This window comes from Mastigoproctus giganteus, chromosome 6 (assembly GCF_048544385.1).
Source record: "Mastigoproctus giganteus isolate SK-2022 chromosome 6, ASM4854438v1, whole genome shotgun sequence".
In the NCBI taxonomy this organism is placed as follows: Eukaryota; Metazoa; Arthropoda; class Arachnida; order Uropygi; family Thelyphonidae; genus Mastigoproctus; species Mastigoproctus giganteus.
Window position 1 is genome coordinate 99,364,164 of NC_143580.1, and position 19,911 is coordinate 99,384,074.

The 19,911-nt window shown below is 38.9% G+C and overlaps 1 protein-coding gene across 1 annotated transcript in view; it reads right to left on the reverse strand.

The window, feature by feature from the left end:
• The window catches only part of LOC150084471 (uncharacterized), a 1,198,120-nt gene that overhangs the window by 1,145,316 nt on the left and 32,893 nt on the right, over positions 1-19,911 (reverse strand). The window lies entirely within an intron of this gene.

Here is a 19,911-nt window from a genome sequence, read left to right on the forward strand (position 1 = left end):
CGCCCGTATTTAAAACAGTTTGAAAGAAATAATTGACATTTGTAATGGCATGGCATAACCTAACGAAAACTGTATAATTTGAATTCTACCGTTTGACATTACTATTTCCCAAAATTGAAGATTATTGGTTAAAAATGACTCATAATCATGGTAGTCAGTGCGTAAGAGTGAAATAATGACACGTAATGGACCTTTATCGCACTCTTCCTTGCTTTATTTTAACTGTTATGAAAGCCACTATGTACTTTAAACACGCATATGAATGAAATATAAGGTACTATTTTTCAAGGGTGGAGAAAAAACTAATTTATTGATATTTTTGGATAATTTTTTGTTTGGATCATTATTGATTGTTTTTCTTACTTTATTTTTGTTTTTGTCATTTGTAAAGGAAATGCATGTGATATTTCTAGTCAATTGTTTATTATTTATCAGTGTATTAAATATTCATCATAATATCACGTTATTTTCTTATATTCTTCCTACATGAAATAAATATGTAATAAGTATGAAAATTTGAAACACTGGTTAATTCCCCCCCCCCCTTTTATTCCCAACTTCCTAGATTGTTTGGCTCACCTTGCACAGGGCCCCGCAAAGTTTGCGGCCGGCTCTGCCCTTGATGTTATGTTCGATAACATAAAGGCATTTTAAATTAAGCTGGGAGTTTTTAAACGCGATGTACAGTGAAAATTTTAAATGTTTCCCAAACCTTAAAAGATACATCACTGATCTTGAAACTGGTGAGAAAACAGACCGTCAGAGCCTTCAAATTCTATATCTGAATGTCATTTAGTCAACTATTGAACAGTTTCCTTCAAGATTTGTCAAGTTCAGAGAATTGGAAGAAACCACAAAATTCATTAAGTTTGCAGACTTAAAATTAAAATTAGTCGAACTCAACCTGAAAATGTTTCAGTGGATTGACCTGGTTGATTATATTATTTTCCACTTTGATTGTGCATGAGCATTAGCAAAGGCACATGAGTTTGTTCAAGCAATCAAACCACCCGCTGGCTAAATCTATCCTACAACTGTCTTTCCTCAATTTGAATTTATGCCCTCTCAGGCATAAATTCATTTTGAGCAAGAGGAAGAATCCCATCAGCATTGAGCATGCTGAAATCATTCAGCCTTTATACACCTTAATCAGATCACCTCGCAGGTGCAATTTGAAAAACTCAAGCCTTTCTCCATAAGGGTAACACTTTGTTCCATTAACTAATCGTATTGCCCTTCTCTGTACTCGTTCCAACAGATCTACATCCTCCTCAAAATGAGGCCGACAGACCTGTACACAGTACTCAAGGTATGGCTTGACCATTGCCTTATATAAGGGGGATAATCACCTCCCTATTCCTCCTAGAAAAAATCCTGTATATCATTGACAAGACACTATGGGCTACTATTGCAGACCGTCTGCACTGCTTAGAAAACTTCATATCTGCCTGAACGCCCAGGTCCTTTTCACTCTCTACTACTGTCAGTGTAGTACCACACAGTTGATACGTTACTCTGGGGTTACTGCTTCCCATATGCAGTACTTTACATTTGTAAACGTTAAACTTCAGTTGCACCTCTCAGCCCACCTGCCAAACTTTTCTAGATCCTGCTGCAGCAGCGTACTGTTATTAATATCATTAACAACCCTGCCGACCTTAGTATCGTCTGCAAACTTCGACATTAAGTCTGATATACCATGTACCCAACACTGAACCCTGGGGGACTCCACTAATACCTTTAGTCCACGATGAGCAGTGTCCATTGATTACCACTCTCTGCCTTCTCCCACTGAACCATCCCTTTATCCATAGCAGAAATTTGCCTCCAATGCCACACAGCTCTAATTTGTGCAGCAGTCTTCCATGTGCAACAGTATCAAAAGCCTTTCTAAGATCCAAATATATGATATCAAAGTTATTCCCTGCATCCAGTTCCTTTGTGACCACATCATAGTATCCAATTAAACTGGTCAGACAAGATTTCCCCTTAACAAACCCATGCTCTGACCGAGCTATAACTGAAGTCTTGTCTAGATGATCCTACAATCCTTCTTTAACCAGTTACTTCATTAATTTCCCTGGAACAGAAGTTAAACTAGCAGGTCTGTAATTACCTCTATCTCCCTTTGATCCTCCTTTGTGGATTAGGGTCATATTTGCACATTTCCAGTCCATGGGTACCTCCCCTGAGTCCAAGGAAGCTCTCATGATTATGGCTAAGGGTTTGCTTACTTTCTTTTCTGCTTCCTTTAATACAGGGGTCCCCAACCTTTTTCATTGGAGGGCCACATAGAAAATTCATAACAAATAGCGGGCTGGAGTCTGTGCAATTTTCACGACTAAAAACATTGTAAACCAAAAACACAATTTTAGCGAATTCACCAGGTCAAACGAGTGTACGAGATAGCAAAACTATAAAAAATTATAAACACGGGATATTTATTGAAAATAAAGCCATTCTTCTTTTTCGTCCAGTCACATAGCTCCCTGAGGAGCTGTTGTGGCCACCAACAAATTCCTCGAACTGCATCGATCGTGTGCTGTACGAGCAGCATCGCAAAGTGTCATGCCCAGAAGTTCACTGATCCCATCCTTCCACCTAGTTGCAGGTCTTCCTCTGCACCTCTTTCCCTCGGTTTTTCCTTCCATTATATTCTTCAACAAAAACTTTTCCCTTATTATGACAAAAAAACTTGAGTTTTCTTTTGTTGATGATTGGAAGAAGAATTTTAGGCCTGCCAATTTTATTCAATACAAGCCATATAAAGCCATAGTCATATCAAAAATCAATTTTTATTGTTATAATCACATTTTATATTACAGAAATAGCAAATCAATGAGATGTTTCTAGTTGTTTTGATTTAGCAATAATTTAAATGCTAGGTTTAATCGTAGAAGTTCCCAATCTTAAAAAAGTCTTGCAAATGTTCATCTGTCATTTTTGATCGATGCTTGGATTTTATACATTTCATTTTTGAATATATTTGATCACATAGGTAAGTGTTATCAAAAATAGAAATTATTCTTCTTGCTAATTTTTTTAATTCTGGAAATTCGTTTTCTGTCAAAGTTTTATAAAAGTTAATTAATGTTTCATTATTCAATAATGTTTTCAGGTTATCGTTACGTTGCAGATCTATGATTTATAATTGTAGATCTTTACCTATTTGTGAAACATTTACGTCAAATGAATTCTGAAATAATGTAAATAAGTTTATTATCGAAATCAACAAATCGATCAACAAATGCTTCCATCAATAATTCAAGATTCCGAACAAAATTGTCGGTAGAAAACTCACAGTTGGGCATATTATTATAAAAACTTTCACAACACAAAAAATGGGAAAAATTATTTTGTTCGATTTGATTTTTAAATAATTCTTATTTCGTCCGAAATGCTTTAATATTGTAGTACAAGTCGATCGCGACTTTGGAGTTTTTTATTCAATGTATTGAAATGTTCACAAATATCTGTTAAAAAATGTAAGTTCCCATAACCATTTAGAGTCTGTTAGTTCTGAGACTGGTTTTAATTTTTCGTACATGATTATGTCTATTTCGGTTCTGAGTTGAAAAAAATCTTTTTTAACACATTACCGCGACACAGCTATTGTACCTCCATATGATACAACAAATCGCCATATTCGCTTTCGATTTCCTCCAAGAAAAGTTTAAACTGACGATGGTTCAGGCCATTTTTGCGTATAAAATTAACAATACTAATTATAGTCGACATGATTGAGTTCAAAGACAAAAATAATTTACCGCATAACGATTGCTGGTGAATAACACAATGAAATTGCATAAGTCTTTCGATGTTTTTGGAATCAAAATATTTATTGACATGGCCGATGAAACCAATATGTTTTCCAACCATATTGTTTGCACCATCGGTCGTAATTGCTGTCAACAATTCCGAATCAAGCTGCAGGTCTTCAGATACTTTTGATATGCTATAAAATATGTTTTCACCAGAGGTTCTGTTCTTCAAGCTTTCAAGTGAAGCCAGTTCTTCTGTGACTTCAAAATTTTGATTTATACCGCGTATGTAAATGAGTAACTGTGCTGTGTTGGTAATATCTTCACTTTCATCAATTGTAATCGAAAAATTTATAAAATGTGTAACTTTTTGTTTCGGCTGATCTTTAACATTAGCAGACAAGTCTTCGATTCTTCTTGTTAAAGTTGACACTGATAAACTTATAGCAGCAAATGCTTAATTTGATCAGGGCATATTTCTTCTGCAATTGATAGGCACACTCGTTTCACAAACTCGCCATCATTAAAAGCCCTCCCTTCTTCAGCAATGATTTGAGGTGCTCGCAAACTAGCAATTAAATTTAAATTCTGGTTAGTGAAACATATCATCTGTTGTTTTGAAACCAAAGCTCAGCTCTTGTAATTTCTTGTTTCGCAACTCTCTTTGAAGTTTATCGTAAGATGAGGCATGTTTTTTTCGTATAATGCTGTTTCAAATTATATTCTTTCAACACAGAAACTGCTTCCTTACATATAAGGCATTGGTCCCTTATAAAAAAAATAATTAATCGACCAAAGTTCAGTGAAGACACGACATTCGGAATCAATTTTTCTTTTCCTTGACATCTTGGTTCGCTAAAATTAAAATTAAAAATTTAAAGTTAAATAAAAATAAAATTTAAAATAATGCGCATTTGTATAAATAGCACTAATAAATTGCTGCAATCGATTCGCACCAGAACGCTTGACCTGGAGCGCATGATAATCGGTGCAGCGGCCCGACGACTGCGGTCTGAATGAGAACAGATGACCAGGAGAAAGATTAATACGCGTACTCGTCTTTACTTTGAAAACTGCAAAGAACGCATTGCATACAATTCTTTCACTAATACTAACTTGATTAATATTTAGATTAGTGTTTAGCAATTGTTTTAACAGGCGCTTATTTCAACTTTACTATTTCACTTTTTGACCCAACTCTCGTGTTCGCCGGAAATAGTCGAGGCTATAAACTCATAGCCTTGGGTACTCGCACTGTTGAGATTTCCGACATCACAAGAAACACTGCTGCCAAGTGGAAGCGCACAGAGTTGCAACAATGTTGCAAAATTATGTTTAGACGCATTTACATTATATTTTGATTAAAAATATCCTTATATACGATATGTAGCAACAAAAAGATTTCTATAGAATAAATTTCGACAAGGCGGATGAAATCGTTTCGCGGGCCGTAGGTTGGGGACTCCTGCTTTAATTTAACTGGAGAGAGAGTCCATCCACTCCAGGTGGCTGCCTTCCTTATCTTCAACAATTTCTCCCCCACTTTATTCCCAGTTATTACAAGATAATCTAGCTTACTGCCAGAGTTTAATACACCTCTGTCATTCCCCTGGAAGATACAAAATCTTTCAAAATAAAAGTAATAAGAAGTTGGTTTTATTAATTAAAGAATAGGAATTCTTGTTGCTAGTGGAATAAGATAGTAATATCATCTGATTTCAATAATAAGAATTATTCAGTATGAAATATAAATTTAATGGGTGGTAAGAAATAAAGGCAAGAGTCATTAGCCATTAACTTCCGTTATACGCGGGGGATAAACGTAGAAAACTACTGTAAAGCAGCATGGGTCCAAGCACAAACAGACGAATTAAGATTTATGCGGGGTCGAACTTAGTAGGGAAAGTTACTTCAAACAGGATACCGTCAGGCACAAACAGGAAATGGTTTCTTGACCAGCATTTAAGTTTCCTTAAATAGATGCTGTGGTACTAGATGTGAGTTTTGTGTTTTTAAAACGTTACAGGGTCAAAGGCGTTAGATGAGAGGGGAGCGTTTTTATTTGGGATAATCGGCAAACATCAAAGGGCACGCCATAAGGGAGCAATCCGGTAGAATAGTAAAAGGGAGAGTATTGCAACACGTGCTACTGGCAGGCTGCGTAAGGATCTTCTAACAAATGAACGGAGAAAAACCCGAGGATGAGTATAAGATTGGAGGGAGCTGCAGAGAATAGGCGTGGCGAACTCGGGAGTTAGATGCGGGAGAAGATGAACAAAAAGGGAGTGAAGGGGTTGGAAATGGAAACACAGTTGAGTTTTATGTCGGTGTTTGTGAAATTGAGTTAGTGAGACAGACATAGTTGAGATTTTTGTCGGTGCTAGAAAAAATTAGTTAGTAAAGAAAAAGTTGAGATTTTTGTCGGAGTGAGTTAGGATGAGTTAGTAGAGACAAAGTTGAGTTTTTGTCGCAGTTAGTTAGAATGAGTTAGTGAACACAAAGTTGAGGTTTTTTTCGGTGCTAGTAAATATGTGTTAGTCGAAGACAAAATTGATGTTTTTTTCGGTGTTTGTGAAGATGAGTTAGTCAACCACACAGAGATGAGTTTTTTGTCGGTGCTAGTAAATATGAGTTAGTCAAGAACACCAAAGTTGAGTTTTATATCGGTGTTAGTGAAATATGACTTAGTCAGAGACATAGCTGAGATTTTTGTCGGTGTTTGTGAAAATGAGTTAATCAGAGAGACACAGTTGAGATATTTGTAGGAGTTAGTTAAATGAGTTATTGTTATGAGTTAGCAGAAAGTAAGGGAGCCGAAATGGAGAAGCTAGAGGAAGGACATAAAGTAAGATAGCGAGGGAGAAATAAGAAGCCTTGGTGGATCGAAAGAAGCAGCCATGTAGAGCCGAAAATAAGGGGCCGTGGTGACCCGAAAGAAGCAGCCATGTGGAGTTGTATGTAGCGGCCTTGGTGAACCCGAAAGAAGAAGCCGTGTGGAGTTGGAGGTAGCAGCCTTAGTGAACCCGAAAGAAGCAGCCTTATAGAGCTGAAGTAGGAGCCTTGGTGAGCCCGGAAGAAGCAGCTACTCTGACCTGATGAAAATAATTCCTTCTTAAGAAATAAAGGTACCCGAGACCCAAGGAGGAATCCAGTAACTTATGTCGAACTCCCCCAGTGATTGTGAGATGCGACCCAGATGGAAAAGATCCACTACTCACTTAGAGAAAGATGAAGGATGTACCGCGAAGTCTGCCAACTTATCTAAGTAAGTGATTAGTTTACTTGAGTACTCTCACCATCACACAAAGACTATGGACACCCGATAACCAATTTATCAGAACTTTTGATTAAACACTGTGAGATATGTATAAGAAGTACTATATTGTAATGAATAAGTTAGTGAACGGTATGAAGGACATTAGCCAGAGCAAGTTAATATATATATCTATATATAAATAAAATTTTGGAAGGGAATAGATATATATATATAATTTTTTTGAAGTGATTGATACCTGTTAATATTTGGTTAAATAAGTGAATGACTAAGTATGAATTTTGGAAGGGGATAGAGGGAATAGACGGATGTCAGTAACCCTCAAATGTGCAAGTAGTTAATTGTAGAAATTTGATAGTGATGTAATTACCTAGATTAGAAAAGGTTGTAGGCTATAATCTGTTAGAAAACGGAGTAATGATTTATACTGAAATTAAGAGTATAGGAGCTTTATCAATTTGGAGTAGGAATTGTTTTGTAATGAAAGGAGAATGTTAACAGATTCTTTTAAAAGTCAATTGAACTGAGGAGTAAGGAAGTAGAAACATTATTATTTTGTTAGTTTAAAAGAGGGGAGATTTGATTATGATATATGTAAAAGAGATAACCCTACTTGTTTATACTCAATAGGCAAATATACCTTTGCACATATACATTCAGTTCTAAGAAGGTGAAATTAGATTTATTTGGTCACGTATTTAATAAATTTCTTTTGTGTCAATGTGTATATCTTTGTAAATATGTACAATAAACTATTTTTATCCAATATGTGTGTAGCTTTTTTGTTGTTCTGAATACCAGCCTATCTGAAGGGGAAAAAAAGTACATATATATATATATATATATATATATATATATATATATATACAGGGTGATTCACTACCAGTGAGACAAACTTGCAGGAGGTGTAGGGGGCACAAAGACGAATCGGAATCACATAGCATTGCAGGATCCGAAATGTCTTCGTCATGCGGTAGAGGACGTTGAACGGGAGGTCGCGTGAACAGCGATCCCGCTGGAAGTCAGCATTTGCGAACCGTTTTTGTTGAAGAAACCAAGTAGCAAAATTCCTCCGGAGTGGATAATCCGCAGGCTCCAATGATTGGACGCGTTGCAGATGGTATGAACTCATTTGGTTTGTTGACAGTATCCTCCATACAGTGGATTGGGAAATACCCAATCGTTGGCCTATCGCTTGAGTACTCGTACTCGGATTGCCTTCTGCAAGACGTAGGACATTCTCCTCATTGTCTGGCGTCCTCGTCGTTCGCTTTCGATTCATGGTACCTCTCGTGAAACAACCAGTCTCACGTAACCTTCTGTGCACACGTGCGAAAATCGCATGATGAGGAGCACGCCTGTGCGGGAACGTTCCTGGTACAAGCGCAGAGCGGCGCGCCCATTACAGTCCGCAGCTCCATACGCGAGGTGGACATGTGGACATGTGTATATGTAAGGGCGGCACCTAGAACGTTTGTTGAACTCCGCCTTGTGTCTCTGTGAAGAACAGTATCACTACAAATGGGCCAGATATGTGTGTGACGTACGTTTGTGTGTATTATGTGTGTGTTCTGTTGTTATGTTCTGGCCAACTTGGCTACCCAGAAGCATCAGTCGCCTCGACAGATGATTCTGGGTACTCGTCCACACCACGGGAAGGTGGGCCAGTCCTAGAAAAACACGTACTGTCTCAAGAGAGACTCTGACCCACCTAGTGTTTCCAGAAGGTGGAACAGATTCCTCTGGGGGCCCATTCCAGAGGGAGGAGATAAAGACAGAAGAGCCCAAACAAAAAAAAAAAAAAAAAAAAAAACCACCCGTGGTGCAGTTAGGAAAAAAAAAAAAGAGTAAAATAATAATAATAATTTAATTAATAAATATATATATATATATATATTAAATAATAATGATAAAAAATAATAATAAAAAATAAAGAAATAAGAAGAAGAAGAAGAAGAAAAAAACAATTTAAATAAATTGGCTGCACTAGAGTGGGAACTCAAGGCGAGGTGCAAGTCGGCCAGTTCAACGTTTGAATACTCGTCCATCCTACTGCTTCGGGAACCGGTTCGCAAATGCTGACTTCCAGCGGGATCGCTGTTCACGCGACCTCCCGTTCAACGTCCTCTACCGCATGACGAAGGCATTTCGGATCCTGCAATGCTATGATTCCGATTCGTCTTTGTGCCCCCTACACCTCCTGCAAGTTTGTCGCACTGGTAGTGAATCACCCTGTATATACTAAGAGTAGTTCCCCGGACCTGAAATTTTCTGAGTAAATACTAGTCAGGTGCGCAAGTTGGGAGTTTATTTTAAAAGGGAACTAACCAAAAAGGATAGATAAAATTATAATTAAAATATTGTTTAGTTAAATAGGAGACTGATAAATAATTTAAAAGAAAAATATAGAAAAACCAACCCCCACACCCCTCCCTGAATAACTCCTCATGTATGAAAGTAGATGCAAATTATTCACTTAGTGTGTTAGCTACCTGAGCTGGATCATTAACAGTTGAACCATCGATTCAAGTGGACCAATCTGATTCATTCCTTTCCTTCTAGTGTATACATAGGTAAAGAACTCTTTGTTGGTTTTTTTTGCATCCTTTGCCAGAGATTTCTGGTAATCTGCCTTTGCCTGCCTAACCTCCTTTGTGACTTGGTTACAGACCAACTTATATCTATTATAGGTTTTCGTGCCACCTGTTAATTTATATGTATCCCGTGCATTTTTCTTCTCTGCCACATGTCTAATTAGTTCATCTGACATCCATTTAGGACTAAGTCTTCAACAATATTTCATAGTTGGTATGAAATGCCTAGTATCTTCCAAGCATCATATACCTCCCACCTGAGCACACAAAGGAGACAAGAAACGAACTCTATGCTTGGCTTGCTGCAAATCTAAAGCCATCAGTCGACACAATAATAGCGGGAGATTTTAATTTGCCTCTTCCGAAACACCGGGAGGCCAAGAAAGAGCTGGATGCGACATTGGGTGCATTGCACTTAACGCAGCTTCCGACACCAGTGACAAGGGGAATGCAGCAACTTGACCTGTTGTATCATAGTTCCTTAGACATAAGGCTAGCGCAAAATTGCATAAAATTTAAGTCGGACCACAATCCCATTGAAATAGAAGCAGCACTGAAGATACACAAATACATGCAGGGTAACCACACGAACTGGGAAAAGCAAAGTAAGTATCTTTTCTCCGTGAAGTATATTAATGCAGAGGTCATTCTCAGTCACCTGACTAGTTACAACTGGAATGACCTGCAAGAAAAGCCAGTAGACGAAGCTTTAGAAATAATCACTAAAAAGCTATACCAAACAGCATTGGAAGGAGCAGCAAAAGAAATCAAAATATCTGAGAGAACAAAAGAATGGTTTAACCCACAACTGAAAGCAAGTTTCCTCAGGAAGCAAAACCTGTATAGAAAATGGCAAAGAACGGGTCATCCTGCCGATCACATTCGTTATAAGAAAGAAAGAGCACATTTTATCAAAGCAAAACGACAGGCACACTGCAGTGTTGTTCATAATAAACTAAAAAGAGCAAAAAGAATTACTAGCAATAGAAATAGCACAGAGAATATGACCGAATGCATTTTCAAGGAATGGGCTAATAACACTTTTAGTAACCTGCATGGACTGAATCAAATTGAGAACACTGATAATGGTAACAAAATTTTTGAATTCCTGAAAGATTTAAACAAGCGAAACTATTCGACAAAAGAGGAACCAACAAGACCTCCTTTGAGTGAAATACAAATCACCAAAGAGAGCGTAATGAAAGCAACCAACGATCTGCCCAATAAGGCCACTGTTGGACCAGACAAATTTCCAATGTTCATCCTTAAGATAAGTAGCCCATATATAGTAGATCTATTACTGCACATCTATCAGGAAATCATTAGGTCAGGAGCTTTCCCTCAAGCCTGCAAAATTACACTGTAACCCCAATACCAAAGATTAAACACCCAAAATTGGCTAAGGATTACAGACCAATTTCTGTTAGTTGCACCCTACAGAAGGTATTCGAAAAAGCACTGCTTCCCACCATCAATCAACACTGCTTCAGCCATAGACTACCACATTTGCACTCAGTTATTTCGGGTAGATCATCTAACAATAACAAACTTACTGTAAACCCTTTTTCGCGTGCAGAAAGCACTAAATGAGAAAAAGCAAATTGATATTATTTTTTTGGATATCTCCGCAGCCTACGACAACGTCTCAATTCCAGCGCTCATTGCGATTTTAAAGAATTATTTTAATGTAAGAGGAAATTTGTTAACTATAATAACCAGCCTGCTAGAACATAGAAAACTTATTGTTAAGCACCAAAAGCTACAATCTTGCTTTACCATCTCGCAAGGAGTGCCACAAGGGGGAGTTCTTTCGGCTACTCTCTTCGCGGCCGCCCTGGAGCCGTTTCTTGCACGGTACTACAATTTTATAACATATGCTGACGATGTAAAATTCTTCATCACTTCCAAAGACCATGAATCAGCAGAAGGTATTTGTCAGATGGCAAATAGCACAATCCGAGAATTTGAGAGCTACCTGGATTGCATCGGGCTCCGTATTAATGCACAGAAGTCTGCCCAAATGACCATAACTTGCAAGAAAAATAAAAATGACATCTCGATCTCTGTGAACGGGTCTAGTGTGGAAAAAGTGCACTCTCACCTGGACCTGGGTCTTAAGTGGGATGACAGACTCACCTTTGCCCAACACTTCGCCCATATGAAGACAAAAATATTCGCCGCTTTATGGGCTACTAGACAGGAACTGGTAGGAATTAGGGATCCGCGGCTAGCGACCAAGTACATTTTAATGTGTGTCCTGCCAATTGCAATGTATGCCTCGCAAATGTGGTCTTCAGCTCCAGATTCACATTATAAGTCCGTCCTTGGGATCGAGTACTGGTTCTTGCGATGGCTTAACAGAGTTGCTGGCCACCCTTTTACTATCTCAAGGGCCATTCTCTACTCAAACCTTAACATCACACCCTTGCAGCGGACAAATAATAGGAACATACACACTCTCGCACAAATGCTCACAGGCAGAGTAGATGCTCCAGTCCTGGATAATATTCTAGTCAAACCGCGTGCCACTGCTAGACGTTGCGGAGAAGTAAATAATCCACTGCGTTCAGTCCTGAACAATCTTAGTAGCCTGCAAAGATTCTTCCCATCAAATGCAGCGAAAATATTTAACTCACTACACATAGATGCCGAAAAACTGTGTGAGGATGCAGCATACCGGAAAGAGATCTTCCAGGATTCGTACAGACTTACCGAAATATGAATCGGCCGCAAAGTACCAAAGAATTGTGAGTAAAAGTGAAACTTTCTGCTTTAAGAACAATAATAATTTGTTGACTGTAAAAATATACCTTCTGTAACAGTTATGTTAATATGTAAGTTATAGATGGAATTATTAGTGAATTGTAAATATATGAGTTGTATAATGTATGTACAGAATCATTAATGTGTAAATACTGTATATATTAAACATAAAATGTGTATATAATATTTCGGGACGAGACTACGTGTTCAGTATATGTAACCCACTGCACGTAGTATCTCGTACCCTGATATGTACTTAGCACCCTCCTGGCACTTTGCCGTCCCGGGGTGGTTTCCTTATGGAAATAAACAGATAATAATAATAATAATAATAATAATAATAATAATTAATACTTTGAATGCTGCCCATTTTGAATTTGCTGTTGGTCATCAGTTGGTCCCGCCATATAGAATTGAAATATTGTCTGAGACCACTGTAGTCACCTTTCCGAAAGCAAAAAGCCTTCCTTTTACCCATGATGATAGTTACCTCTTTGGGTAAATCCCACTTCAGCACACTGTGATCACTGACACCTAGTGGTTCCTTTATCTGAATTAAGAAGAGATTCTTAATGCATTAAGAATGAAGAAAAAAGAAGAAATCTGTATTGTACAATATATGCAATATATGCCCGCCATAGCCAGAAGGCCATGCGCTTGACAATTTTAGAGGATGATATAAAAATATGTACAGTATAACAAAAAGATAACATAACACGAAATTAACTTAAAAACGTGGCATTAACCATTCTATAGATATGAGTATATACATAGTTCTGAGGCAAACAGTACACCAAGGTATGTACACGTTGATATGACATATTTCAGAATATTCACAGAAGTCAGCATATTTCACATGCATGCATTAAGTTGTTCGGTATACGGTTTCGCATTTTCATGTGAAACAGTTCGTCGATCTACCTGCGACGTGTCGTTCTGCGCCTCATACAGATGGAGATATCGGTTTGAGTGGACATCAGGGGCCAAACAAAAAGCAGAACAAGTTCGGCCAACGAGCGCCTGTAATTGCCATCCGAAGCGAATTTCTGGAGGTCTACTCCGATCGTTAGCAGGGCTTGTATTGTAAGAAGTATTTGGCCGGGTAGAAATCTGTCACTGAATCACTACAGATAATCAGATCAAGAGTATTACTCCGTCTAGTTGCCTCCCGAACATGCTGCTGTAGATAAGAATCGTCCCATAAATCCACAAACGCTTTGTTAGTGTGTGAATGATCAACCCATAAATTCCAGTTAATATCTAGGCAATTAAAATCCCCCATTATAAGTTTCACCGATTTACTGGCCCACTCTATTTCTCTGTATAGTTGTTTATTAACTAACAGTAGGAGACCGGCGGAATTACTTAACAAAAACAGGTCACTGTTGAAAAAAAGCCGTGAATTAGGGTTGAATTTGAAAGTGTCTACAATTCTGCCCAGACACGATAGGAGAGAGTATATGATGAGAGCCTTGTCGATCAATTCAGCCCTGGAAAGGTTGTGCAAGGCTCAAGGGGTAGAATTTTTTTCAGCCTGGTCTGTACTTGTTCATAAGAGAGACTGCTTCTACAGGGATGGGATAGACTTAAATAGAAAGGGTGCATGAATATTTGCTGATGTTTTCGAGGCGTGTTAGGTGGGTCGGAAAACTGCTAGCTTGGGGGGATACAAGTACTAATAGATTTACAGTAGCCACTGGCAGAGGTGAAAGTGATTCTTGCACTGCTTCTATTGGAATGAGCAGCAGTCTGGAAAACAAGATGCAGGATATTTCAGAAACTGCTGGGAGTCACCGCGGGACAAGTGCATAGGAGACAACTGCATACTTGCATGCAGAACAGGTGCATGCATACTTGCGTGTACACCAATGCTAGAAGTTTGGTAAATAAATTTGAGGAATTTGAGGTATTGCTCAAAACGTCAAAGGCAGATATTGTTGGGATATCAGAGACGTGGTGTCACACAGATATAAGGAATGCAGAATTGGAATTTGGGTAGTACAATGTGTACAGAAAGAATACAGGACAGGAAGGGAGGAAGGGCTATGCTATTAGTTAAGAAACACATAAAATACAAGGAAGTGAAGCCAGTCGACATAGCTGGTCAGTGCAGTGTCGAGTCAGTTTGGTGTGACATAAACATTAGGAGAACAAAATTGAGAGTAGGAGTGTGTTATAGGCCTATCGGGGAAATAGAGTGGGCCAATAAATCAGAGAGTCTTATAATGGGGGATTTTAATTTCCCAGATATTGACCGGAATTTGTGGTTTGTCACTCACACACTAGCAAGGCTTTTATGAATTTATTGGATGATTGTTTTCTACATCAGCATGTTCGGGAGGCAACTAGAGGGAGTAATATCTGATTATCAGTAGTGATTCGGGAGGCAACTAGAGGGAGTCTTGATTTGATTATCAGTAGCGATTCTTCATGCATTAAGATTCTGTAGATAAAGGAACCACTAGGTGGCACTGATCACAGTGTGCTGAAGTGGGATTTACTCAAAGAGGTAACTACCATCAGGGGTAAAGGGAAGGGTTTTGCTTTCGTAAAGGTGACTACGGTGATCTGAGACAGTATTTAAATTCTGTACAGTAGGACCAACTGATGATGTTACCAATAGCAAATTCAAAATGGGAAGCATTCAAAGAACTTATCTTGGAAGCTACTAGGCTTTACATGCCAACTAAAAAATATTGTTCAAGGTTTAGGCCTAAGTGGATGTCAGATGAACTAATGAGACATATGGCAGAGAAGAAAAATGCATGAAATGCATTTAAATTAATGGGTAACATGGAAGCCTATGACAGATATAAGCTGGTCTGTAACCAAGTCACAAAGTAGATTAGGCAGGACTTCCCCTTAACAAAACCATGCTGTGTCCGAGCTCTAAATGAAGTCTTGTCTAGATGATCCAGCAGTCCTTCTTTAACCAATGCCTCCATTAATTTTCCTAGAACAGAAGTTAAACTAACAGGTCTATAATTATTTTGTCGCCCTTTGATCCTCCTTTATGAATTGGGGTCATATTTGCACATCTCCAGTCCATGGGTAACTCCCCTGAGTCTAAAGAAGCTATCATAATTATGGCTAAGGGTTTGCTTACTTCCTTTGCTGCCTCCTTTAATATAACTGGATAGATCCCATCCACCCCGGGTGCCTTTTTTTTGTTGATATTCAACCATTTCTCCTCCACTTTCCTCTCAGTTATTACAAAATCATCGAGCTCACTGCAAGAGTTTAACTCACTTCTGGCAGTTCCCTCACTGAATAACTCCTCATGGATGAATGTAGATGCAAAATATTCATTTAGGTTTTGGCCACTTGAGCAGGATCATCAACAGTTGAACCATCAATATCCAGTGGACCAATCTGATTCATCCCTTTCCTTCTAGAGTTTATATAGGTAAAGAATTATTTGTTGTTTTTCTTTGCATCCTTTGCTAAAGATTTATCACAATCTACCTTTGCCTGCCTAATCTCCTTTGTGTTTTGGTTACAGACTAGCTTATATCTATCATAGGCTTCCATGTCTCCCATTAATGTACATGTATCTCATGCATTTTTCTTCTCTGTTATATGTCTCATTATTATTATTATTATTAGCCATATGGTGCAAGGAAGCCTGAGGCTTATGCTGCACCAGCCAAAAAAAAAATTTCTGAGTTACCCTGTGTGTGTGTGTGTGTGTGTGTGTGTGTGTGTGTGTGTGTGTGTGTGTGTGTGTGTGTGTGTGTGTGTGTGTGTGTGTGTGTGTGTGTGTGTGTGTGTGTTCATCTGACATCCATTTAGGCCGAAATCTCGAACAATAATTCTTTGTTCGAATGAAAACCCTAGTAGCTTCCAAGATTAATTCTTTGAATGCTTCCCGTTTTGAATTTCCTGATGGTAACATCATTGGTTGGTTCCACCGTATAGAATTTTAATATTGTCTCATATCACAGTAATCACTTTTACGAAAGCAAAAACCCTTCCCTTTACCCTTGATGGTAATTACCTCTTTGAGTAAATCCCACTTCAGCACACTGTGATCACCGCCACCTAGTGGTTCTTTTCTCTTCAGATTCTTAACGCATGAAGAATCACTACTGATAATCAGATCAAGAGTATTACTCCCTAGTTGCCTCTCGAACATGCTGATGTAGAAAACAATCATCCAATAAATCCCCAAAGGCCTTGCTAGTTTGTGAGTGACCAACCCACATATTCCAGACAATATCTGGGAAATTAAAATCCCCCAATATAAGTCTCTGATTTGCTAGCCCACTCTATTTCTCTGTGCAGTTCTCCCTATTCTTATTTCACTCCAAACTGACTGGACACTGCACTCTCCAGCGATGTCGACTGACCTTGGATCGTATGTGTTTCTTAACTAATAGTATAACTCCAACTCCCTTCCTATCCTGTCTATCCATCCTGTACACATTGTACTCCCCAAATTCCATTTCGGCATAATTCTTTATATCTGTGTGAAACCACGTCTCTGATATCCCAACAATATCTGCTTTTGTGTGTTTTGAACAATACCTCAAATTCGTCAAATTTATTTACCAACTCCTACCATTGGTGTACCTGCAAGTATACATGCACCTGTTCCTATTCTTAGCTACCCTAGCACAACCCAAGTGTTTACTTGTACGGCAATGACTCCCAGCAGTATCTGAAATACCCTGTATCTTGTTTTCCAGGCTGCTGCTTATTCCAATAGAATCAGTGCAAGAATCACTTTCACCTCTGCCAGTGGCTACTGTTAATCTATTAGTCTTTGTATCTCCCCCAAGCTAGCAGTTTTCCGACCCACCTAACACTGCCTCGATAGCATCAGCAAATATTCTTGCACCGTTTCTATTTAAGTGTATCCCATCCCTGTAGAAGCAGTCTCTCCTGTTAACAAGTAGAGACCAGGCTGAAAAAAACTCTACCCCTTGAGCCTTGCACAATCTTTCCAGGGCCGAATTGATCGGTAAGGCTCTCATCATATACTCCCCCCCCGCTATCGTATCTGGGCAGAATTACAGGCACTTTCAAATTCAACCCTAATTCACGGCTTTTTTTTACAGCGACCTGTACTTGTTAAGTTATTCCGCAGGTCTCCTACTCTTAATATCATTAGTGCCAACGTTTATAATACTAGCACCTTTTGTGCCCTTAAAAGATGATATCCGCTCTACAACGTCATTAACCTTTGCCCCTGGCAGACATACCCTGGTCCTGTTCCACCTATCCTTTTTACATAGCATGTACCCCGTTTCCCTGACAAAAGAGTCACCAACAACTATTAGTTCCTGTGGGATATGCTGAACTTTTCGATCGCCAACGATGTCGGGGGAAAGCGCAAAGGACTCTGCGTTTTACCCCGACACATGTGACATTTTGTCAAAATCTGTTTAGATTTAAAGGAATTATGAACGATTTCAAATTTTGTATGCAACGGTTGGGTATTTTATGATGCGGATAGGAAATCATGGACATTAGCGTTCGGAGAAACACAGAGCAAAATTGTGACAGTAAAGGAAATAAATAAAATAAAAATAAATAAGCTTTATTTGTCCTACCATACTAAATAAAGTGTTACAATGGTGAGTGAAAAATTCCCTTCACGGCAGTAAATGCCAGGGGATTTATATAAAAAACAATATAGAGATATATAAAATTTACTTTAAAATTTTAAATTTTAAATTTAAAATTCATTAAATTTACGCTACATTATTGTCCTAAGTGTACATAAGTGTACACATTAACACTTAACGTGCAAGTTGCTCAGTATAACAACTACTGAAAACACTATAGACGCTTGTTCAAAGAAGCACACCATTCAGTACACACACTTCGAAAACGCGCACAACTGTTAGCCGACAGTTGCTTCAGTGAACCACATCGCAGTTTTTTAAATAAAATAAAATAAAATAAATTTTCTGTTTATACTCCGGCACGTTTATAGTTTAGCTTGGAGTATAATTTCTGTTTATACTGCAAGTCACTAGAGTTTACCATAAATCGTCAATACAAATATCTAACGTATTTAATAAGGTTTGAACCGCGGTCCACTCAAGGAACACGTGCTATGCACTCTCGATCCTGACCATAGTGTGCATAGTATTAGGGTCAGGCGCCACCTCTGGTTTCCCACATCTGCGCCATATGTTCGCTGTGAAGGAATACAGTACTACTGTAAATGCCAGAAAAGTGTTGTGTGTTGTATATGACATATTGCGTTAGGTTCTGTTGTGTGTCCTGGCATTTGGCCGCAGGACCCCTAGTGGGACTCCACGTTGCCCGCACACACCACTAGGAGGTAGCCAGTCTGCCCATTATTCTCTGGCTTGTCTCCGCCAGGGTCGCCAGAGCTTCCTGGACGGAGACAAAAAAAAAAAAAAAAAAAAAAGGTCGGGGAAGTACAGAGTGTACGCAAGAAAGGAGGGTATAGCTAGAAATATGGAGGATGTAGGCGAAGGTATCCTCCAGGTTATCAATGGAGCAATAAGCGCCATCAGTTGAAAGGGGAACCCGGGAAGGACGATAAATAAGACAGTAAGAGAGCCGTGACCACTGGGCTACTGTGCTCTTCAGGTCAATTCCACTTTTAGATAAGCAGCAAATTGATTGCAACGGCCTGGCTGGTGTGAACCTATCAGCCAGCTTCAGTCTGTTTGCTTTCATCCTCAGGGATTTTGTGCCTCTTAAGGCGGTTGGCAGGATGTGCCACTCACAAATCTGCCAGAAGGCCGGTGAGAATATCACGCCGTCATCATCTTAATTGAAGCTATGAGTCTTTCCAGGCAATGATGTCGGGAAAACTCTGTAGTTTCAGTTGTTCCGCAAGCTGCGTGGTCTTTATTTTATGGAGGAGACGGTGCTCATTGTGAAATGGTGCTCATTGTTTGCCCACTTCAACAGCCAGTATTCATTCGCATATATTGTCCTAATGTGGGTAGGGGTAGCGGACGCCGACAATTTAGCACCGTACAATATGGCCGAATACACTGTTGTTGTTATGTATCGTGCGGTTGTCTGAGGTTGTCTGACATGCAAAAGGTGCTACTTGGATGTCCAATGTAGATAGTTCATCCTCTTTACCAGTAAATCAATATGCGACGTGAAAATAAGTTTGGTGTCAAAAATTATTCCTTGATCCGTATGAATAGTGACAATAGTGATGGGCATTCCATTTATTTTTGGATATATGAGCATATGTGATTTTTTGAGAGAATACATTACAGTCTTCTGCGGATTTAGGGCGAGGCCAAATTTATCTAAGTACATATGAATAACTCCATAAGCTTATGATTGATCTGGTCAAATACTGCACTATTAGACAACGATGGTTGCATGGTCGTTAAGATCTTAACGTCAACTGCGTACGTGTATATATTGTCCCTGCTCTCGTAGAACAGGATCATCATTGCTGTAAAGAGGAGTCCGGATAAGACGCCACCCTGTGGAACTCCTGCATGGATTAGTCGTTGGAGGATCAGAATATGGAAGTAATTGGAACGGCAAGTTAGAAGGGACTCATCAT